Below are 26,158 nucleotides of genomic sequence, written 5' to 3'. Positions count from 1 at the left end.
TAACCCACCCCCCCACCTCTCCTCCTACCCAACCCTGCCGCCTTCACCCACACCCACTCCACACCCGCCTACTCCCACACTCCTCGTCGCCCTTGTTGGCATCGACCGTGTCAATAACATGCATCGTCACATTGTCGGCATCCGCGATCTGTTCTGCTCCTGCGATGTTTCTCTCTTCTTCTCGCGAATCGATCTTCTTGTCTCGCTGTCGGTCTTCTCTGGGTCTTCTGCGGTCTTCGTTTCGGTCCATCTCTGTATATGTATATGTATATATATATATATATATATATATATATATATATATATATGTATATATACACACACACATATATGTGTGTGTGTGTGTGTGTGTGTGTATATATATATATATATATATATATATATATATATTTATATATATCGATACAGGTATCAATATATATGATATAGATAGTTACCTTTTTAGTAAGTTAAAAATAAATGCAGAATTGCTTCAGATACTGACCCTCCTTGGAACAATCTAGGCATTCTTTAATTCTTTAATAAGGCAGTACATCTGCTTATGAGATGCTTTGTGAACTTTATGAGCATACAATATCCAAAATTCACATGTAACATGCTTGTAAACCTATACAGAACACAAAAAGTTAGAAGTGCACAGTATGTGAGTTATTCTTGGTGCGATCCTAAATGTGGGAAACAGATGTGTGTTTTAGCACTTCTAGAAGTAATCTTAACTTGACATGGATAATAAATGAAAATCTGTCATCATCAATCATGCAGTCAGAAATATACTTAGATAACCTGATGCAAGTATAGCTCATTATGATTAATGTCATAACTTTAGCAATAATAAATACACCTGAATAATTACAACAGATGTGCAGATTCATCTTAACAATGAAAGAGACTAGACTCTGGAACACCTCAATTTATAGAGTTGGTCACTTCAATCAAATTTCAGTCATCCAGTAATTCAACAAGCTCTGCAGTTTAGTTACCTTTCTGACAATGGTAAGCTACACATTTGAAAATTTAGTCTGCTCAGCATAACCATTTCTGACACCTATACCCATCTCAGTAATCATTCATTCTTTCATTTTCCATTCTATGATTTATCCTACTTATGGTCGCTAGAGAGCTGGAGTATATCCCAGTATTATAGTAATTATAAGTTAGAGAAATATTCCTGGAAAAAGGTCTCAGTTCATTGCAGAGGATGCACTAATATACCACACACACACACACACACACCTATGAGTAATGTGGTGTACAAACAATAATCCTAATTGCATATGTTTAGGAAGTAAGATAAAACAAGAGCACCCATGCTGACAAAGGCAGGCCATACAGACTTCAAATGAAAAGCACCTCAGCTAGGACACAAACTAGGGGACCAACAGCTGAGATACAATTGCAGTAACCGCTGTTATCGTGCAGCAAGCATGCCAGTGCAAATTTTATGGTGCTACTAAATTTGCAAAGCATTTTCTGATGCTGTACAGTTTTGCTGCCACCCATTATTATTCTGTATTTTCCTGTTTAGTAGTTTCCAAAGAAACAGGATACTTTATAAATACATGGTATAAGCAAAGTCAGATACACAAACCGCTGCTCTCTAGGGGCTATATCTTTTACTGTTTGTTTTAAGTTAGGAGTCCTCATATAGAACCGGAGATGTGGAAGTGCCCATTTTTAATTTTTTTAACTGAATTAGTAGTCTGCATTGTTCCAGTCCTAGGCCCTAAGCCTGCGTCTGTTAACAGCCTATAAGCCTCATGCCTGATGTGGTCAGTGGCTTCATGCTCTGTTTTCACAGCACAGCCATTTTGGCTCAGCTACTATCTTTATTAGTCTGATGTATGTGTTTTATTTAGCCTTTTTACTCCACTACTCCTGTTATATATAAACGGCTGCCTCGCACATCACTGAGGGGTAATAGTTCCCACCTCCATTTCCATTTGTCTCTGCTGCCACTTCTTTACTTTATTATTTTAAATTGGCTCTTTATCTTTTTCATCAGTTTGTCATACAGATAAGTGCTTTACACAGCTTACCCCACTTAAAAATCCAGCTGTTGTACTAGCTCTCCTTCCCTTGTATGTTTTGTCAATTCAGCGCCAATCCCAACATTATTTTTTTAATATATTTAACCCATTTCCACACTCCACAAGGCTAGTGTAGCTTTCCTACTCTTAAATTCTTTAACTCTCTATTAACCTCCAACTTGCCTTATGTGCATGTTGTATTCCTCCTTGTATATTCCCTTGTCATTAGCTCGCCTTTAAGTAGTTTTAGCGGCCAAAACTTTGCCATAACAGCTACCAAAATTGCTTTACCAAACTGATTATTTCTGTAGTCACAATCTGCTGCGGCTAGGTCCAGCCCACTATGCTCCCCTACCTTACACCCAGATCCCACCCAACCACACATCAACTACATTTGCACTAAAAATGATTCCACCCCATCCAATACTCAAATCAATCACGCACATTTGCACATTAATGTTGTACTCCACCCCCACCCCCAAGCATCCAGACAAATTAATTTTAAAAGATACTTTATCCCCTTCTACATATTACATCAATTCCCTTATTAATTCCACCCCTACCAAGTCTCTTCCTCTCTCTATTCTCTCACTTTTACTAGCATCTCTTAAAATGGCATACCCCTATCTGGCCATAATCCACCTTCTCTGCCTTACAGTAAATCTCTTACTTCTAACATACAGTACTTCAATCAAAACCCAAAAGTTCAATAAATATATTACATCCAACACAGGCTTTGAAAAACAAAGAGCTACTCCAGCATAAAAGCCAGCCTACTGAAGTCACACATCTTTCAATTTACAAAATATAACATTTTACAACCTTCCTTTAATTCTAAACCAACTCTCCTCAGATCCAAAATCAAAAATAATACCTACTTGTATCACATGGCCACACTCTTATACTAAAATACATTCTATCCTGGATGTCTGAAAATATATCCAATGAAACTATCATCATGGGTGATGTTAATATCAATTGGCAAAACTTAATCTCTGACTTCCTAGCTAATTTATTTATTTTATTTTACATTTGTTGACTGGCATAGTCCGACTGGATACATGTCCATTTTCAGCGGAGACCCGGGGAGAAAAGTCCCAAAGGTTGTTACATATGCATTCATCACAATGTACAGATAGAACAAGAGTAATAACAACATAGTACAAATAAAACACACTTTACAGAGTCAGTTAAATGTATAAAGTCTCAGAAACTTCTATGGCTTAACAAGTAAAAGACTGTAGAGTTCCATTTACAACATCATAGTACAACCAAAACACACTTTACAGAGTCAGTTCATTTACACAGTCTCACAAACTTCTACTCTGGCTTAATAAGTAAAAGACAGTAGAGTTCCATTTACAAACATAGTATTAGTACACTAGTATGAAAGATGATTTAGTCTGGCTTGGAGCAGGGACATATCCACTGAGACCTGAAATACTCCTTAAGAACTTTTTTGAATTGAGATAGATTAAATCTTTTTGGATTCACACAATTTATAACAACTCCAACTAGAATTCTTAAAAGTAACAACTAAGCTTGTATTCTGGACTGGATCTTAGTCACAGATCCTAATAAATATTCCAATTCTGGTACTCTCTAATATACATTAAGCGAACATCTACCTGCATGTACCTGCAGGACTACCACCCAGTCACTCAAAGTCCATAACTACACATCCCATAATCTAACTAACTTTAGTCAGCAGATCTTTATTAATATACTAAGATCCTTAAAATGGTCTGTGCTGAAACAGTACCTCTAAACGATGTTGTCAATTAGTTCAACAAGCTTTTTCTAGACACCCTTAACAACCTAGCTCCTCTTTGAACAAACATAACTAAAATCAATCATGCACCCTGGCTTACAAAGTCCACAAAAAATACTAGTAAACAGAGACAAAACTTGGAAAGAATGGCAGAAGAACAGAAATGATTTCAATTTACAGAACTACAGACAACTATGCAGTCAAGCAAAAAAGTTTATAGTCATAGATAAGAAACAATATTTCCCACAACTAACTGACCACAAAAACAACCCCAAACAATTTTTGGCCACCATCTCATCACTGCTCATCCCAGGGTCCAAACAAAATCCTGCTCCAGTCACAGACAAATCTCCACCTCAAATAGCAGAAATGTTTAAAACTCACTTTTTACTAAGTATAGCCAGCCTGCTCAAGGATCATAACAAGCCTCTCAGTTCCAATTCCACAATTAATCTCAATCTGAACTCATCTCTTTCTAAAACATCTTACAAACATACTGCTTTCACTCCCCTCTCATCTCAAAGCACTCTAACTATAGCCACTCAGCCTTCATGCTAAGATATATTCACTAAATAACACAGAAATGTAAGTGGTTTCACACTCCAAACTATTAGGGATAACAATAGACAATAAACTTACCTTTCACCTTCATATATATAACACTAGCAAAAAACACACCATCAACTAGGAATGCTATATTGGCACAAAACGTTCATGGATACAGCCACTAAAATAACATAGCCTCATTCTACCTGCTACTCTCTTTTACTATATGTCTTTCGGCCTTTCCCGGTCAGGGGTCGCCACAGTGGAACTCCAGTCCGCTAATGATTGGCAGTAGAGTTTTAAGCGCTGGCTTGCCGGGCCTAACGCACAATCTTCAACAAAGGAACGCCCATTCACGCATGTCGCCACACAGAAGATGCTCTAACTGAGAATCAAACGGGCAACATCTAACTGTGAGGTGACAATGCTACTGCAGCACATAGTGCCCCATATTAACCAATCTTCAAATCACACTAAAAATAAGCTTGAATCTTGCTACAATAAAATTGCTAAATTTGCAACAGGCATATCATACTATAAACACCACTATACTGTTGTTAGCTCCCTTAACTGACTCAAACTCCCCCAGCATCTAAACTACCTCTAACTAATGATCGCCCATAAAATGATCTGTCCTGCCTTAAACTCAATACCCCAAATCTATGCACCTAGCTGTACTCTCTACTCTGAAGATAAGCAGATTCTAACTCTATATAAACCAGACAAAACTGCCAGTCAATACTTATACTCATATTCATTGACCAAACTATGGAACACATTACCCTTTGACATCAGAACTTCCTCAGACTTCAAGAAATTCAAGGAATTCCTACTCATGTCATGCAACTGTCCTTGTTCCAAACCAAACTGACTCCTACCCCCCTGACTTACTCCACTTATCTACCCCATTGTCACTTCCTTCTTCTTTCATCTTTTCATCCACCTTCATCTGCTATTCAGCTACTCCTCTCACACTTCCTCCCCTCCAGCCTCCTCTGATTCACCTTTATCTCTGTTGCAATCACCATCACTACTAACTCTCACCTTTCTTCTCCATTTCATATCCCCTGCTTTACTCTACATAATCAAAAATGTCCCTGATGTTCAATCTATCTACCTTCTTCTTATTGAATCTCTGTTTCATTTCTCGCAACACTGCCTACCCATAACCCTCATCTCCAATCCTATTTTTTCCTGCTACTATGTCTTATAAATGTTTATCTCTGAATTATGCTGAGATAATTAGACCAATTTTTACAGATTCTCTTTATTGTTGTTGTTGTTGCTGTTGTTGTGTCTTTCGGCTTTTCCCGGTTAGGAGTCACCACAGCAGAACTCCGATCTGCTAATGATTGGCAGTAGATTTTTACATACTGGCTTGCCGGGCCTAACGCACAACCTTCAATGAAGGAACGCCCATTCATACATGTCGCCACACAGAAGACGCTCTAACTGAGAATCGAACGGGCAACGTCTAACTGTGAGGCGACAACGCTACCGCAGCACCACACTTATATATGTAACCCCTTATTGTTGCAACTGTGCCTCTAAAGACAAATATCTTATCTGACATTTTTGTTTTACTTTTCTATGAAAAACATATGCACATAGGTATGATTGTTAAATTTCTTTGTAAAGGTGTTTGCATGTTAGCTATGCTTGCTAATCTTCCTTGTCAAATGCATGTATGTGGCTTTTTTGTGTTTCATCTGTATATTGGTTTCGTATTCTGTTGTTTATTACATACAAGTTATTTTTCTTTCTCTTTGTATTTGTGCTTTTCTCCCAGGGCCTCCACTGAAAATGTGTTTCTTGCCCAGTTGGACTTTCCTGGTAACCAAATGTCAAGTAAATAAAATGAATTAGTGTCTTTTCTATTATATACTATCTAATCCTCAGTGTGCAATGGCAACAATTATGTCAGTTATCTCCATGGATACTCACTGATTTAGGTAGTCAGGAACCCTTTCCTTAACAGTTTTACTGTTTAGATGTTCCCTGGGATTCATTAACACCTACACTAAGTGAACACACCTCTGAGTGAACAGACAACATAAGCATAACTCACAACTTCTTTCGCCTAATTTTAGTTTTCTACTGAATTTCTTGTAGTCTTAAATGCGGAGGGGGGATTCATAAAGGACGCCACAAAGGGTAGACTACATGTACAATTACTGTAATCTTTCTGAGTGACTAGAAAGCACAAAAAATATTGTATGATGTTCTTGAATACAGACTGTGTAAACTTAGGTAGTTGTTAATTAATTTGTCTTTAAGCTGTGCCTGACAGTTTGTGGTCTGCTTTTTTCTGGTTGGAAAAGAAGACTATTTGTTTCATTTTTCAAATAATATTTTGCTGTCACATTAATTTCTGGTTAAGTGTGTCATCAACATGCAGGGAATGATATAATGTTTATCAATATTTGTTCGCATCCAAATTTTTTAATGTATCCATGCATTCACAATATATGTACGCATGTTTTTATGCAATATGTATTGTTTCACTATGAGCCATGTACAAAAAAATCCCTTGAAAACAAACTGCATTATTACAGATGATCATAAAGCACATCCACAGAAAGAAAACCTATAAAATATTTTTCCCCCACTTAGAAATTGGCAAGCCTTGTTGCACCCCCATGCATGCAATCCTGCAGAAAGTAAAAAATTCCCCGAAATGCTGAGCGCAGTAGGTGTGTTTGCTATAAGCTCACAGTTAGACTCTGTACATAACACATATGTTCAGACAATGGAAAAATCAGGAAACTAAAACTGGAGAGTTAGTGACTGATAAACCAGATATCAGAAGTATATAGCAAGTTCAGTCTGCATTAATATAATCAGCACTATATATATATATATATATATATATATATATATATATGTGTGTGTGTGTGTGTGTGTGTGTGTGTGTGTGTGTGTGTGTGCATAGTGCATCTGTGTATATTTTATTATTGGAAGTATGGCACATAGTCTGGTCCATCAGTTCTGTTGTATTTCAAGAATTGTGCTATACAATTGTATGTGGTTTTGATCACTGGAAATACAAAATATAATATTCCATGAACTGAGATGTAAAGCAACACAACTGAAGCATCTAAAATTATTATCTTAACACACTGTACTACAACACCAAAACTTTTTCAAGGGCAGATTTAATGTTGACTTCATGAAGTATAACATATCGGGCATTTACCTGGCTCTCAGTACTAGAATATGAATTCTGAATTTATTAGCAAATCATTTTTCCTAACCTCTGTACTGTACCTTGTGACACTTCAGAAAGGCTTTTCATACCATGGTAAAATATCACTTAGCCAGATATTTATTTTGTTGTAGGCAGGTGAAGAAGAAATTCACTTTTATTAAATTAATCAAGTCTAAGGTTATGACACAATGAACTGCTGGGGACCTGTACTGGTCTAGGTAGACAGTGTGCTCAGCTATATTAATCTAATCTTTTAAAATAAGAAAGTTGAGTTTTTTCAGCATAATATTGCATTATGCTATAAATGTCTATAATGCTTGCATTAAACAGAACAGCTATAACACATATGAGCCTGAATTCATTTAAGAACTTGAGCAGCATTTTTCAGTGTAGGTAACAAATACAAATTGTCCAGCTTTTAGTTAATGTAGTATTACAGTATAAATGTCTCCCTCAAAATCCTTTTTATGTTAACAATTTGCCTTGGTTATGGAATGGTTTGCTGCAGTGTAGAATAGGTTTTACTGTCTGTGCTTACTAACGTGGTGTACTTTTTTTCCATCAGGAATACAAGACCCATACGTTTCATTAGTCTTATATGTAAACCCATGGAAAGAATTATCATAGAAATGATCAATAGTGATTATAGTAAAGCTCCAGACACTGGACTAAGCCCAGTTTGGTTTCATCAGGGGCAGGTCTTGCCTACTTAACCTGCTGGACTTCCTTGAGAAGGTCACCAAAGCAATGGATGAGGGCAAAATGGTTCACACTGCCTACCTTGACCTGTCCAAGGCATTTGACACAATCCCCCATTAGGGCACTGTTGACAAACTCAAGAGGTTAGGTACAAATCCGTATGTCACCCAGTGGACAGCCAAATGGTTCACAAACAGGACCCAGGAAGTTAGAATTGGGGGGTCTGCCTCTACAAGCATTCAAAAGTGGAGTTCCTCAAGGATCAGTCCTGGGACCGCTCCTTTTTGGCATTTACTTCTCTGAAGTCAAGGCCAATGTCAATGATCTCTGGGTGACTAAATTTGCAGATGACTGCAAATTAGGAGCTGTCACTGAATCCCACACTAACTCAAAGGTTCTCCAGGAAGGGCTGACACAGACAAACAACTGGTGTCAGAGATATGGACTAAAACTAAATTTTAAGAAATACATAATAGTATCTGCGGGAAGTCATCCACCCCTGGTAACTATCATATTGGCACCACACCTCTTAGAGTTGACCCAGTAGTAAGGGACTTAGGGACACACATAGACAGTAATCTAGCTTTGACCATCATGTGTCTACATTAATTATGAAATTATTGTATGTTGAGCAACTTATAAAAAAAGGTATGGCATCTAATTCTAAGGGAGTCATCATGCCACTGTATAAGGCATTCATCAGACATATCATTGAGTAAAATGCCCCCTCCAACAATTGGAATATCCACAGAGGTTCCTCACTAAAATAATACACGGCATAAGTAAAATGTCCTAGGCATATTGTCTCAAGGCCCTATACCTGTACTCTGTTTTGAGGAGATATCTATCGCTGGTATACAGGGGATTGTCAGACTCCACTCTGATGGACCTACTGCACACCCACAAAGCAAACAGCACCAGAATTACAAGTTCTAAAGACTTAAAGCTTGTCTGTGATATAAATAGTACCTGCTGGAGAGACAGGTATGTATCCCAGAGACTACAAATCAAGGAAAACATTTGTAGTGTGGAGGGTGTAAAGATCACTCCATGAATGATGTTATGCACCTAGTTCACTAATAAAAAGTGAATTGTAAAATAAGTACTACAAAATAGATAGTCCACAGCTGAGTTAAAAATAGAATATCCTTTATTGAAACACAGAAACAAGTGATCCGAGCTGAGTATAATGGAAAGCATCAGAACATTCATTATTTACATATAACCAGGTTGTTTGGAGCAAGGGAGTGGTTACAGAGGGTGGTTTTGTTAAGAGCAATAAAAGCATTAAACTCATTCTTTAACCAAGCCTCCTTTCCTCCTTAATACCGTAGTGTAAATTGAGACTGTGCTACCTTAGAATTGAAACTGAAAAGCTAGAGACAAATTAAAATATGTAATATAAGAACAGCATATTAAGGTTAGCCTACTAACCCAAACTTTATTAATTAAGAAACTACCTCACTAACAAAATTACTAATTAATTAATTATCTATCAGAATAAATATTAATACTTATAAACGGAAACACTTTTAACAAAGATCGGTTTCTTACAAAATAAATACTTCATCAGGTTTGTGTGCGAAAAACATATCATAATATTAATGAATATGTGAATAAATCTACAAGTTAACACCTAAGTAGGCTGAAAACCATAGCTATAATTGCAAAGGATGGAAATACAGTGAAAAATGTTAAAAATAAATCATTAAGGCCCTGGGGATCTGTACAAGTATGGCATCTAAATAAGAAAGCACTTAGTTTTGAATAATTAAAAGTGCACTTGAGAGTGTCAGAAAGCAGCACCAATTTCAATTATTTTCATTGTAAAATATTTACAATGTTTGATAATTGTTTATAACAATATTAACATGTATAACATTAGCACATAATGTCAGCATTAATCAGTCCCATTTCAGACTTTAATGGTCTTTTAAACAGTGGGGCAGTTTTCTGAGTTCATGTGTACTTTTTCTTCTTCTGTCTTTTTCCTGGTTAGGGATCACCACAGCGGATCACCTGTCTGCTCATGATTGGAAGTGGAGTTTTATGGTGTCGAGTTGGCAGTCTGGCACCCAACCTTCCACAGAAGGTACAGACATGCACACACTCATGGGCCAATTTAGAGTGTCCAATCCACCTACAGCATGTCTTTGGGATGTGGGAGCAAACCAGAGCACCTGGAGGAACCCCACCCGACCACAGAGAGGATATACAGGCTCCACACAGAAGGCACCCCAGCCAAGGATTGAACCAGAGAACCTCATGCTGTGAGGCGGCAATGCTAACCACTGCACCACCACTGCTGCCCAAGTTCTTGTATACTTTTTATGGAGCAATAATAATTAAGCCCCTGTTTTCTAAAAGAGTTCAGTTTCAGCTGCCACAGTAGTTCACATTTTTCTAAATGATAAGTGATGTCTCCTTCCAGTTACCAAAGGTCCACACAGTCAGTAATTTGAAATTTAAAGCCAGTGTGTCTTTTGTGAAGATGCAGCTGCTGAGTCAGTACATTATTCTTGCATTTAGCTATAATTTCAGAAAGATGGTCAGAAATCCTTCTTTTAAGTCTGTTGAGCATTTTCCCCATATAAAATGTTTCACAGTCATTGCAGCTTGCCCTATAAACAACCTGCATTGAGAACCAGTCACCTGCTGACTGGTTTTAACCTGTTTCTTTAAATAATGGCAGAAAAACATGTTTCTCTCCTGTATATTCTGACAAAAGGCACAGTTGGTTCCACACTTACTGGTGCATGTATCCAATGATCTGGGCCTACCTTCAACCCAACTCCTGATGCTTCTTGACTTTCTATACAAAAATGAAGGAGCTTCTCTAAGAATGTCCATTAAATGCGAACTTTCAGTAATTATGGCCCAGTTCTCTCTAATCATATTCATGATGCTGTGATAGTCAAAAGTAAAATTCAGGATATAACCGTCTTTTAAATTTGTTGATGATAGATTTTTTTAACACCCTCTTATAAGGACTGTTTAGTGCTGGTGAATTTTTACTTTTTAGTTCAATTATAGGTTCCATAATGCTTCTTAAACAATTATTTTTGTATCCCTACACCAAAAATCATTTTCAAGATCATTTAGGTTCTTAAGGAAGGGTTCCATTTTTGTCATGATCCTAGCCAACCTATAGTCCTGGGACTTAATGTTATATTTTTGTCGAGGGGGGATGGAGACTCTTATTGTGTTGCAGGAGGTTTAATCTGGTAGGTTTTCTGAAAAGATCTGTGTCCATTTTACCTTGGTCCAAGTCTGTAGTAATCTCCATATCTAAGAGTGCTGAAGTGAGGCTGTGGGAAGAGGTGAAATGCAGGAAGGTGGTGGTTTGATTCAGATAGCTGATAAAAATCTTCTAATTTATTTGTTCATTGGTCCCCTTGAACTGCAATGTGTGTACTTTTTCCACCATTGGGACTGTAGCATGAAAAATGGAAGAGTATTTAGACTTTCTGGCAGCACCTATCTGGGATGAGAATGATCATGGCAGGATTAATCTAGGGAACAGTAATACTGAAGAAGTATATAACTCAGGTATGGACAATTTTGACTCTCTTAATAAACTACAAAAAAGAACTGAGATGCATGAAAGGGCTATTTTAGGAGTTAATTTACTTATAACAAAGTCTGGATAAAAAGAGACTGCCTTGGGGTTGCACCTTATCAAAAAGCCTGTGTGGAATAATATGGATGAAACCTTGATGGCTGAATGGTTTGATACCTTAACTAATGCTAACTACAACCTCATAAGACTGTTCCTTAAAAATAACCAGGATAAACAGGACACAACTAAAGCTGTAATCTCAGAGCTGGAGACAGCTATATTAAATGAGAACCAAGAAGACCTTGATGCGAGGTTTAATTCTCTGAGACATTGGGTAAAAAGCTTTCAACAATCCATTAAAGAACATAAGCTGAAGAAGATGGAAAGGGACCTGAATGATAAGGATGACCCTAAGAGATTTAATAAAACAAGAATAAAGACAGACAATTTTTTAACTACAACTATAGACGTGGTAACAGGAGATTCAGCAGAGGCTAAAAAAATAAAACCAGCAACCCCAGCAGGTTTTTCTAGATGGAAATTAATGCAAAAAACTGGAGAGAGGCATGACACATATGGAACAAGTTCCCCACCACCACCATCTTTGCAGATACCCTTGGCTACCAGCACACCTTGGAGGTCCAACGAGGGGCAGGGTTACCTAGATCAGAACTAGACTCATAATCACAGAAAGGACCAGAACCATCAGAGAGATATGGTGGAAGAACATCTGAACCAGAACCAAAATCAGATCCAGAATTGACAGGACAACCAAAAGCAAAGACAACATGGCAATCAAGAGCAGCATCTGGAACACAGAGAACCACACCACCAAGAGGGAGATTACCATCAGTGCAGGCATCAACCACACCACCAGCAACAGGAGCAGTACCAATACCATTACCAGGACCAACATCAGAGCTCCAGAGGAGGACAATACTATTGGAGTCACTAGGAAGACTACCACTACAATCTGCCAAGACTCCAAAGGGCACCAAAGGAGATTCAATGATCCCCAACTGCAGCCAGAGGTCCTCCAGAAGACCAGAGACCAAGCAATGGACAGGAGTGAGGGAAATGAAATACTTGGTGGAGCCCAACTACATCCCAGGACCCAGAACCAAATGGAGAACCAGCCACACTATTAACTTACCCTGTTTTCTGGAATCACTCCAAAAAGGAACTCACTGACATTGAGATTAGTGTGCGTTCAAAGGGATTAATTTTGTTCCCCACTGCAAGTCTGACACAGCACAGGTACTGGTTGATTTAAAATCCTATGTCAGCAAAGTGAATCTGAAAGTTCTGTACCATGGCAAATCTGATACCACTAAGAAGAAGACTATGAAAGAAACAATAAAAAGATCCAGAAATCTCTACCCTCCCTTACACCAAACTTTAGCAACCTTTGAGGCGAAATGTGAAATGAACATGAGGAAAGTACTACAAAAACCAACAGGGAGAAAGTTCTACAACCTTAACAAATGTGAGAAAAAAAGCATTCTTAGAGTTAGGCAGAGATAAGCCTCAATGGGTTATGAAGGCTGACAAGGGAGGGGGTATTGTTGTTACTGATACCAGCATCTATAACCAGTGGATAGAAGAATTGCTGAGTGACACTAACTCTTATGAGTCTTTAACTTTCAAAGAGATTAAAGCATTATACAACTGGTACACAGCCTTGACTGCACTTTATGATGATGGTTTGTTAACCGATAACATCTTTGACTATCTACAGATGCCTTCCCCCTGCTTGCCTAAATTCTTTGGTATCCCTAAGCCACATAAAAATAGAGACAACCCTCCTTACAGGGCCGTGGTTGCAAATGAGGGGTGCCTGACCAACACTGCTGCCATCTACCTGGATTTTTTGTTACAACCTCTGGCTGAGAAGAACATCTCACACATAAAAGACTCTAACAATTTTTTAAGGAAAATAAAAAAAATTACAGTTGATGCCGATAGCATTTTACTAACAACAGATGTTGAATCATTATATACTGTACTTCCATATAATTATTGTATTGAAACAGTAATTAATTTGTACAGGAAAAGCAACAATGGCACACCAGCACAACCTTTAAACATGCAAACCTTTAGATATGGTATTTATTAATGGAAATTACTATAAAATGACTGGTATAGTCATGGGGGCAGCTAATGCCCCTAGGCTAGCCAACATAGCCTTAAGCAAATGGGAGGAAGTTTATGCTTTTAACAAAAGAGAATACATGCAACATATCACAGTATATCTGCACTTTATTGCTGACATCTTTATTGTGTGGAAAGGAGACAGTGCTGAATTAGATGATTTTATCAACTTTCTGAATCTAACCACCAGCTTCCTGCATTTCATCTCTTCTCACAGCCTCACCTCAGCAGTCTTCTTAGATATGCAGATTATTATAGACTTGGACCAAGGTAAAATGGACACAGATCTGTATATAAAACCTACCAGAGTAAACATCCTGCTACATAATAAGATTCTCCATCCCATCAGTATTGCCTTTCAAATATTAGAGAGTGAACCTCATGCAGTTAGATTTATGAATGTGTAGCATTTTAATCATGGCCAGGTCAGAGATGGCCTTGTAAGCCAGGCACAGGTCACCCCTTAGCAACCTGAAGGATACAGAATACAATGACAGGGCTTTCAGTCTTTCTACATAAGACTTGTTTTGTGTACTCTTTAATTTCTTGGTGAGAAACCTCTGTGGTATCTTCAATTGTTGCAGGTGTCTGGTGCGATATATGCAAAAGGGAGCATTATACTCAATTATTGTTCTGATCCTGTTGGATTAAACTCCATAACCATACCAGAAGAGTAATTTTGACTGGAGTTGTCCTTAACAGAAATGTGAACATTACATGCAATTTTATTTGGTGAAGCACAACATTTAATGAAATTGTTTATGAGTTGAGAAGTCATTAGTGCTTTATAGGGCAAGAATTGTTGTATTTCAGTATTGGACAAATCTTTACTGTTAATCTGTGTTTGATACATTGAGCAGAGAAACTCTTTTTTTTTTTGAATTGTATAACATTGTTTTATTAATACTGCTCAGTGGAGCAGTTGCTATCTTATTCTATTCATAGGGAATTACATTTTCATATATTAGATAGAGTGTTTAATAGCCCAATATACTGACTTGTCTCATCAAATGATTTCTTTGTTGCAAGCAAATGGCCCTGGCAATGTGGGCGACAGCAGTAATATCGCCATTACTAGTTCACAAGCAGAATTGCTCACCCTACACACACCAATGGGTCCCTCTGGGTTTTCCAACACAAGAGCAGGGGGCAGAGATACAAATGGTGATCCTGGTAGGCCTGTGAGACGGGTGAGTCAGGAACCAGTGTTGGCAGCAGCATTACCTGATTTTGAGACATTATTAGCCCCACCTGTATTACCTAGTGGGTTAGTTTTTGAGCAAGGTTCGGGTTTTGGTAATTTTAACTCTCAACTGCAATTATTTGAGAAGTTAACTAAGAAATTCAAAACACTTCAGATGGATAATGCATTTCTGGAAAGCTCTATAGAGTTAAATCAGGTACCAAGGGGACTTAGAGTTTTTAAATTGCCCATGGGTATTCAAGAAAACTCTGAGGCATTTCAGGATTTGCTGGTGTTATACAACTGCACAAGTATGGATTTGATGCGGTTTATTATTAGAGACAACACAGTTAAATTAACCAAATTAAAAAGTGAACTGTTGACTCTAAAACACAGTATTTTCAACGATTTATTGTTTGAAATTAATAAGGCACGATTTGCTAACATTTTGACAGATGTAGATAAATTTGTCAAGAATGGTTTAGAAAGAAAACAAAATAAAATTATTAGAGATACCTTAGAATATAAAGAAAAAAGGGCATATCCCTCTCGAGGGAGGGATACTAACCTTGGTGGGGATAATGATTACCAGGAGACTGCTAGAGACCCTAGAGATGAATTGGGGGTGTGCAAACAGATGTATGTGACAACAATGATGCTTTTTTAGACAGTTCACAACCGCCGAGGTGGTCAGATCGGTTAAGGAATTGGGCGCAATTTCAGACTTATGCGGACACCAGAACCCAGAGATGGCAGAATTACCAACCAAGGGGGAGATGGGAAGGTCAACGCCAAGTGCGGTGTAATCAATGGCACAACCATCAAGAGAATTACAACTAGATTTTTCTTTATTGTTTAGTGATGAAATGCAAAACAATGTTTCCACATCTGAGAGGCTTTCTGGTAGCAGTGATGAGTTTATTTTTGACAAATGTACAACTAATTTTAAGTTACAGGGTGATCATGATTTTAAAATTTACAATTATTCTGACTATACGATTACAGAGCATCATGTTAGTCTTTTCACAAGAGGTTTTTCATTTGTCCCCACTTTTAGATATGATACAGGTAGACTTTTGATCAACCTCAGATTATACACTAGGCTTCTTAATTTAAGGCTGTTTTCTGGTAATAATACTTCTCCAGACTATGATTATAAACATATAGGTCTCAAAAGAAGCAGTGCATTTATTCCACCTTATAACCCTGCTGTTATGATTTCTGAGCATTTGTGTAGTGCACAAATATGTAAATGTCTACAGCGTGAAACACTATCCAATGGCAATCTTACTACAGCAAAACACTTTTGTTTAAAAGAACTGTCTGGTAGTAACCATTACAGGGTTATGAAACCCGACAAAGGTGGTGGGGTGGCTATTATAACAAACATTGATTATGAATGTAGAATGTGTTTATTACTAAATGATGCAGATACTTATGAAATGGTATCCAAATTTGATGTGCAAAGAGCTTATATGAAAATCGATTGTCAACTGTATGAATATATGTATGAGGGGATCATCTCACACGATGAATTCAAATATCTTTCTGTGGAACATCTCGTCATTCCATCAATATTTGGTGTTCCTAAAATCCATAAAAATGAAAATTGTTCACCATTTAGGCCTATTGTTGTGGCCAGGGGCTCAAAGACTGAGCCCCTTGGAGCCTATATTGACATTACATGTAAGAATATTCTGGATAAATTACCATATATTTTGAAAGATTGGTGGCATTGTCTGGATTGTATTAGGAATACCAATATTGATGGTAGTGAGGAATTTTGGTTTGTGACTGTTGATGTTGTCAGTCTGTTTTCTGTGATCCCCCACCAGGTCGGGATGGACATGTTCAGCAATAGTTTGATGAAATACAGTGATCTTCATCAAGTTACGAGAAGTCTCTTGACAATTACTAGAGATTGTATTATTTAACAACTTCATATTCTTTAATGGTGAATATTATAAAGAGACAAACAGGGTTGTGATGGGAGCCAGGTGTGCACCCATTTATGCCAATTTGGTATTAGCAGATTGTGAACAGACATTTGTTTTTACATCAGAATATAAGTCCAAAATATTGTTATATTTACAATATTTGGACGATATTGTAATTTTTTGGAAGGGCTCCAAAAATGAAGTAGAGGCATTTATTAGGTATTTGAATCAAACAACTGAGTTCCTCAAATTCACAAACCACATTGATAAACACAATATTGAGTTTTAGGATATTCAGTTGTACAAAAAGGATGGCCAAATACACTCTAAAATCCTCCACAAAAAAAACATATAGCAATTCCTTTTTTGCACTATGATAGTTGCCATCCTTACCACCAAAAGAAAAATGTGGTAAAGGGGTAAATGATACGGATATCCAGATTGATAAGTCAGGAAACAAGTTTCCAATTTGAAATGACACATTTGATTGATATGTTTAGAAACAGAGGATATCCAATGGAATTACTTTACAAATTCAGTAGGGAGATTAAGAGGAGAAGACTTTGTGATTTTAGGCTCATCCTCTTGGATAATAGTAGAAAAGAAAATAATGTTCACATTTCTGTTAAGGACAACTCCAGTCAAAATTATTCTTCTGGTATGGCTATGGAGTTTAATCCAACAGGAGTAAAAGTAAGGAATATAATGAACACTGTATGGGATAGTGTCTTTACCCAATACATCAAAAATGCATTAGGCACAGCTCCTAGGGTTATTAATAGTAGAGGCTGCAATTTAAAAGAATTATTTGAGAAAAATTATATGTATTAGGATAACAGATCTTCACAAATGAGTAAATGCGGTACATGTAGTGTGTGCAAATACATTAATGATGGACCATATGTGCAGATTTGCAGTTACAAGAGGACACTTAGGTGTCCAGGACACTGCAACTGTACTTAGGTGTCCAGGACACTGCAACTGTAACACCAAGATGGTCATCTATGTGGCTACATGCCTATCATGTACCGCATTTTATGTTGGGATGACCAGAAGGAAGCTTAGACTTTGTATATTGGAACACAATAGGGACATTAAGAATAAAAAAACTATGAATGCCCGAATCAATCACAGTAAGAGTTGTGTAATTTCAAAAAATTTCTATTCTTTGTGATTGACAAGTTGCCCAAGAGGGATTTTGGGAGAGATCTAAAAACCTTACTGGAAGTTAGGGAATGTCTGTAGCAGCTACACCTGTGTGCATCTAATGCACCAGGCATCAATGATAGCATTTCTACAGCCTGTGTATTAAAATACAAATCTCAGTTTATATAGAACATTATATTTTTATAACACACTTCATGATTACCCATTTTTTATTATAGAATTTTAAATGTAACAGTTGTAGAGTTTTCAACAAGTGGGACATATACTTATTCAATAGTACATTTATGTATGTATTTTTGGTGTATAAGTAAATATCAGGGTTGAGCTGAATGAACTGGATATCAGTGGGTTAATCTTTAAATTCTTGTAGGTACTCATGTGATTAATTTGTGTTTAATTGGTATTTAAGTGATTATTGTGTTACTGTTTGCTGACTCTGAAGAAGCCCAACATTGGGTGAAAGCGCTTAGTCAGTGTGGATTTTTATATTAAAGCTAATGGTTCTCCTGGCTCGTGTCTGCTTTTTTTACTAACTTTCACAAACAAATTGCTGTTGTCAAAACCATACACTAAAAGTAAATGCCAGATAATGTATACTGTATAACAGTATCCTTCAGAAAGCATGCTTTCACTTGTAACTATCACACTGATAATGTTCCCATGAAAGTTGGTCCTGCAGTCAGGGATCTGGGAAAATATGTAGAAAATGAACTCTTCTTTGTTTAACACATATCCACTATAGTAAGGAAGTCCTTTTTCATTTATCAGCTTATATCTGAAGTATTGTATCCAGGTCAAGGAACGTAATAATTCCACTGTACATGCCAACCTTAGGCCAGTCATTGAGAATAATACAACTTTTAGGATCATAGGAAGTTGCTAGGCTAATGTCCCAGGCGCCCTTACAAGCCTAGCCAAATTTACTATTGTTACTATGATCAGCACCTATTGTACCTGTCCAAGAGGGACACAGGTGGAACCCCATGGTGACTTTACAGTTATCCAGCCAATCATCCAGATTGCATTTGAAGAGAACCAATGAAGTGCTGTGTTTGATGTGAAGTTGGGGCCTGTTCCAAAGGTATGGTAACCTGTGGGAGATAAATCTGTCCCTCCAGCAGGTTCTTTTGATGTAATATTCCAGGTTTAGGTCCTTAGAGTATGTAACTCATGTGCCACTTGACTTGCAGATGTGCAGCATTTCAGTAAAGCACGGTCATAAATCACCTTATATGCAAGACAGAGACTGCCTCTAAGTAGTCTGTATAAAGCAGAATAACGTCACAGTGACTTCAGCCAATTCACATAGGATAGCTGTTGAAGACCTTACATTTTCCATGTGAGGAGCCTTTGTGGTCTTTCCAATTGCTGCAGGTGCTTTGAAAGGTACAAGCCAAAAGGGGCATTGTACTCAATTAATAGCTTAATGACTGAAGAGTACAGGGAGGTGTTAACTTCTCCTTTTCTCAAGGCAATGCCCTTACTTATGAGATGAGCTATATGCAATGCCCTTCTTACCACTGGGGAAACATGGTGATCAAAGGCAAGGCTGATCTCAATCTGATTACCCAGATCTCTCACCACTGTGTGTGCACTTAGGGAATTGCCATTGATGTGGTAATTTGCAGGAATGTCGCTCTTACTGTAAGGGATGATAATACATTTCTTTGCACTGAATTTGAGGCCATAACTTTGGCACCAGTCATTTGCTTCCTTAAGAACTTCTTGAAAGGTGTTGACATCATTTGGAGATTCTATGACAGCACCCAGTTTGCAGTCATCAGCAAACTTTATTAGCCACACTCCCTTGGTTTAAGCTTGTACTTCAGATAAATAGATTCTGAACAGTGCCTTTAGAGAGGGTGTTTATGACCTGCTCTTTAGAGATACAAGGTAGGGGGAAGTTGATAGGGATGTCATGATATAAGTGTGATGGAGACAGGGGAGTGAAGTTTTTATCAAACCTGTCAGCTAAGAATTTAGCTATGCCCACCGGCTCAGTATGTGTGTTACCATTTACTACCAGTTTGGTGCATATCTGGGCTTTACCTTTTAGGTTATGGATGTAACTACAGAATGCCTTATGGTTGTCCTTTGTTGTAGAAGCTAACCTGGATTCGAAGTTTGTCTTAAAAGACTTCACAAGAAATCTTATTTGCTTATTTAAGCTGAGGAGGGAGTTTCTCCAGTTTAAAGTTTGCTCCTTCTTACTCCTAGACAGCAGTTTCTTCCTTTTATTGTAAAGTCTGTTACTGGCAGTTGTCCACCAGGCAGGTTTGCTCTTCCTTGAAGAGCGTGTTTTGGTCCTAACTACTCAGGTACTGCTGAGTTAATGCAGTTACAATATATGGGTGCTTGTATAGGGCATTGGTGTAGATCTCAGCATAGCTACCAGTCCCATCTGAGGGGGGAGGTGCAGTGAAGCTATTTATACTATCCCATATGAGGTTATAATCTGCTTTGGAGAAGTTTTTTTAGTCTTGTTGCTGCTGGATGGGGGGGGGGGGTAAGATGCAATAGTTATTTCAAATGAGACTGATTTGTGGTCAGATCTTACCAGGGATGAACTCACAGTGGGGGTACTACATTAGTCTCCCATATTTGTAAGTACCAGATCCAAGATATTGGAAACTCTAGTGAGGGTGTCAACCAGCTGTGACAGGGCATTGGAGTTGACAAAGTCGAGGAACCTCATCAGATGCAAACAATACATTAACCATCTCATTATTATTTTACTGGACCAGTGATTTTTAAGGGAAATTGTGAACAATTCTTGTACAAATGAAGCTGCAATGGGAAGTATTTCACCTGGGTAGCATTGTGAAGCAGCTACTGGGACTGTACACAACATAGGAAGTAAAACGGACTTAAAAGAATGATCAATGACATGCTTTATTGAGACAATGGACTGTATTCTCATTAGTGGATTACTTGAATAATTAAGATAATGGATTATATAATTAGATGGTTTATTTATTGTTTGCATCTGATGAAGTCTTAACAACTTAGAAGAAAATGGTTTGTGGAATTACGTTTATGTGTTTGAACTGACTATTAAATCAGCTTTGGAATTCTATCATTGAGTCGACTATTTTCCTTCATCTGTGGTACTTATTTTGTTTGGTTTTGCAGTCGTTGGTGTTTAAGTACCTGTTCCTGTGTTATTTTTGGTTACTCTGGGAAAGAAGACACTTGGCCACCATGGGGAAATTTGCCCTTTTCCCCACCATAGTGTGATCTCTGAGTTGTTATATTTAGTTAAGGTGTGTGTGTGTGTGTGTGTGTGTGTGTGTGTGTGTGTGTGTGTGCGTGTGTGCGTGTGTGCGTGTGTGCGTGTGTGCGTGTGTGCGTGTGTGCGTGTGTGTGTGTGTGTATGTGTGTGTGTGTGTGTGTGTGTGTATGTATGTGTGTGTGTGTGTGTGTGTGGGGGGGGGCAGTTTAATATGCTTTGGTGTGTGTGTGTGTGTGTGTGTGTGTGTGTGTGTGTGTGTGTGTGTGTGTGTGTGTGTGTGTGTGTGTGTGTGTGTGTGTGTGTGTGTGTGTGTGTGTGTGTGTGTGTGTGTGTTTCCATGGTGGCCAACTGTCTCCTTTCCCAGAGTAAAGTAAAAATGTGGTGATGAGAATTTCGATAAAGTCCATTTTCGGCTAAGTCATCTCGTGTTTCTAAAGTTTGATGTAGAATTTTAACGATATCAGGTAGACCTATATATATATATATATATATATATATATATATATATATATATATATATATATATATATATATATGCACTGGACTTCACAGGCTAAAGGGAAAGTAGAAAGAAAATAATTCAAGAAATCAAAATGTTTTGCATCCTGTTATATTCCACAGCGAGTGAGCTCCACAGGTGAAATTAAAGTAGCCATTAGATATAAAAATGCTGCAGTCATAGCTTATTTTTATAGCCCTCTGCCTTTTCAAAACAATTTGTAATATGCATAAATGCCTCTGAAGTAGGCATTAGCACAGCATTTTCTAAGGTTATAGATAAGGAAGAAGAATCGATCTGACATCAGTACTTGGCTAAAGTATAACAATGTTTTGTCATTGAGTAGACCATCAGTACACTTAAATGCTATCTTTTGGGGGGGACAGATGCCATGCTTTTTTACAAATCATACCTTTTTCAATGGCTGACATGGCAAAAGGATACCAACTGAAAGCTGTCTTGCTGGGCACTTACAGTCCAGACCTTCTATTTTAGTACCATGCATCAGCTTGGCCACTGCAAATGAATGCAGACAGACTGACTCAGGCATACAGTAAATCTGGAAGGGCTCCATCCAATGGTTGCACACCAGGAGGTGGGGTAGTGCAACATAATGGGGGCTGCTGGGCACTGTTACTTTAAGGGGAGATAACTCAGAAACAGGCATGTTGGAATTGATAAGGTTATTGCAGACAATGGTATGTAATGCTTGGAACTACAATACTCAGCAGAAATGTGACCAATGGGTCTGAAAATTGTCTCGACAAATTTGAAGCTGAGAAAATCTGAAGGATGCTCCTATGAAGGAAAGGAGTTTTTATCATACAGAACTTAAGCAGTTTATATCTGCCTGTGTGGGAGTGCAAGGGGAAGGCACACCAGTTTACCCATGCCTGTGTGGATATGCAAAAAGAAAATCCTTTAGTTTTTATTTTTTTATGCATGGAAGTGTATGGAAAAGGCATATCAGTTTATCCATGCCTTAATATAAGTGCAAACAGAAGATAATTAATTTTAAACTTTCCTATACAGAAGTGCAAATAAAACCTACTCGAACTTAACTCTGTCTTTGGACTGTCAGTACTGTTTATTTGATACTAGTCAATTATTTTGCCAAAACCCAAAACACAGCAATTAAAGGAATAGTGCATTTCATTTGAACTCTGTGTGTGTGTGTGTGTGTGTGTGTGTGTGTGTGTGTGCGTGTGTGTGTGTGTGTGTGTGTGTGTGTGTGTGTGTGTGTGTGTGTGTGTGTGTGTGTGTGTGTGTGTGTGTATAGACACATGCATGTATATGCAAGTGTTCATTCATCTTGCTGTATGTCACACCTTTTCTGCATAAGAGCTGTATTATATTAACTGTCTTTTTATGTTTGCTTGTGGTCTAGAAAGTATGAAATTGCACATTAAGACCAGGTCTACAGTATCAAATTTCTCAACTCTAAAATCAATCTACGTAACTGAATTTTCAAACACAAAACACTGTTTCTCGATTTCTGGTTTGCACATTTTGTACTAGAACGTAAGCCCCCACCAATCAGCATCAGTGTGTAAAGGCTGTATTTCTTCTGTAATGGAATAAATGTTTTATTGAGCCGTGGGTGTAGGGGATTAGTGATTAAACGTGGTACACCTGTGGAACCTGTTAAACCACCGTGTCCCATGCAACTGGCCATCATACAAGAATTCAGTACTGAATAACCACTATAGATGCATTGTCCATCTTCCGCCAGCGCTTGACCCATCGAACTATCATGGTCAACAAGGACCAAACAAATCCTTAAGCATAGCTCTCAACTTTCCCTGATACTGCCTGTTATATGTATATTTACGCTGTCTCTCCAACTTTCTTCCCTTATCCGGTAAATTACTCAGGATCACGGTTTGTTGATACTGCCAGACATTATTATTTCATACTTTTGTATTGTTAGTGCAAGTCCTGTTCTACCAATTTTTTAAGTTAATTGGAGTAATATTTAATTACCCTGATTTGGACAATTTGTCCCCTTATTTTGCCTTTCTTCCAAGTTATTGTTATACACAGCTTTGCTAAGCGGTGATTTACATTAGCCACGCCCCCAACTTAGTACTTTAGAGAGATTGCAGTAGAGAAAGTACATTAGCCTATTTTACAGGAAATATACTGCAGTTTATAATGCTGCCAATCACTCCACAGAAGGCCCTCTACTGTTAACCAATGACAAAGGCAGACAAATAAACCAATGGAATAGCAGAGCACATAATAGGAAGCCAATGAGATTATTCAGTTACTCAGCCAACCGTTTGCACAGTTTCGTGCTTTCAACCAATCATCATTCTGCAATACCAGTCGATGGTGAAGGTGCAGAAATAATGTCCCCAAAAGAAAAAAACTTGAGTGGGAGATGTAAAAAATAAGGGAATGTATGAGTAATACTAGACTGTTCAGATTTTTGCCTCATAATTTTTGGTGTGTTTCTCAAAATTGTTCTTTTCTGGCAAGTCACCGAGTATTGAAATAAATAAATAATGAAATGCACTTACGATTCCGATGTCAAATCCATCAGAAAATGTATGTTAACACAGACCATGCTATTCTACCAGTTCTCTAACTTTAAAAGAGCAGTATTTAAAAATCTTGCAACAGTCTTTTTCCCAAAATGACGGCCGTTTATAACATATGAAGTGTGCCCAGCTTTTTTTCTGACGATTACTACCGCAATGTCATTTTTTTTTTTTGTAGCTTTTAACTTTGGACACTTTTCTTTACATGGAGTATGTGTATATACCAGCTCTTGCCTGTGCAGACTTGAACAAACTGCTGAAGTGGTAGTGTTTGATTCTTCTCAGGTCAGGGAAGCGTTTGTGCAGACGTGTCAAACTACTGCAGGGGTTGGCGGAGAAAGGTTTCATTTCGGGTCAGAGACGAATATACTACTGAAGAGGTCTTTGAGGGAAATGCTTCATTTTGGCATCTAAGTGATTGTGCAGAAAAGACTATACCAATGAGAAGGTCGTTGGGGAAGTGCTTCTGCAGAGATGTCGTTGGAGGAAATGTTCGGGTAGACAACAAGCAGTTCTGTGGCAAAATAAGCTCTCTCATCTGCTACCAAACACCATAGGAGTTCCTCAAGGCTCCATATTAGGACCTCTTCTTTTCTCAGTCTTTATAAATGACCTCCATACAGTCATCCCCGAAGCCACCTGTATTCAGTATGCAGATGACTCAACTCTAATATGTTCCGATGACTCTCTACCAAACCTACTAGCTGCCACCCAGCTCTGTTTTACTACAGTCGAAAACTGGCTCTCAGATCATCATCTGATCTTAAACCCAAACAAAACCAAACTACTTCTCTTCTACCCAACGAACACATCCCCTCCTACACATTTTACTATACAATCCAATAATGGTACCATCATCTCCCCAGACTCCTACACAAAGCTACTAGGAGTTATCATTGACAACAAACTTAGATTCAATATGCATATCAACCAAACCATTACGTCCGTAAACAAGAAACTTGGGTCCTTATACAGGATAAAGACCTTCCTGACCCCTATGGCCAAAGTGGTCACTGCCCGCTCACACCTTCTCTCTACCCTTCTATATGCCTCTCCCATGCTTACTAACCTTAACAAATCTGACCAGAACAATCTCTCATGTTGTTATAATCATATTGCCAGATTTGTAACTGGCTTACCCTATAGAACACACCACTGCTCTAACCTGAAAAAACTTGGCTGGATAGAACTCCCAAATCTTCTCAAGATGAACCAACTCATAGAAGCTTTTAAAATTCTTAAACAACCTGATAACACCCCTGCACTGAAAAATATAATAATTCCTTACACCAATCTAAGATGCCTTCGCTCATCAAACAGACTCCTTGTCCAAACACTCAAATCCAACAACATAGGCGGTGATGCTCTGTTCGGCAACACCACTGGAAAGCTATGGAACTCCCTCCCCAACAACCTCATGCTTATTACTTCCCCAGTTCAATTCAAAATGAGTCTAAAACTCCATTTTAAGTCGCATTGGCTTTGTCCATGCTCAAACCCAGACTAGCTCCTCTTCGTTAAACCAAGGCCATACTACTTCTCAAGTAAATCTAAACCCAAAAGGACAACCTAGAGTGGGGACATGTAATCAAAAAGCATGTTCATTGTACATTAGCCAAACTATAATCTATAAACT

The 26,158-nt window shown here is 38.0% G+C and overlaps 1 protein-coding gene across 2 annotated transcripts in view; it reads right to left on the bottom strand.

Moving 5' to 3' along the window:
- CNTN4 (contactin 4) overlaps positions 1-26,158 on the bottom strand; it is a 3,809,844-nt gene that overhangs the window by 1,237,349 nt on the left and 2,546,337 nt on the right. The window lies entirely within an intron of this gene.

Source organism: Protopterus annectens, chromosome 7.part0 (assembly GCF_019279795.1).
Source record: "Protopterus annectens isolate FY-2018-M chromosome 7.part0, PAN1.0, whole genome shotgun sequence".
In the NCBI taxonomy this organism is placed as follows: Eukaryota; Metazoa; Chordata; order Ceratodontiformes; family Protopteridae; genus Protopterus; species Protopterus annectens.
Note: the sequence above shows the minus strand (reverse complement) of the source record. Positions and strands in the feature narration are given on the sequence as shown.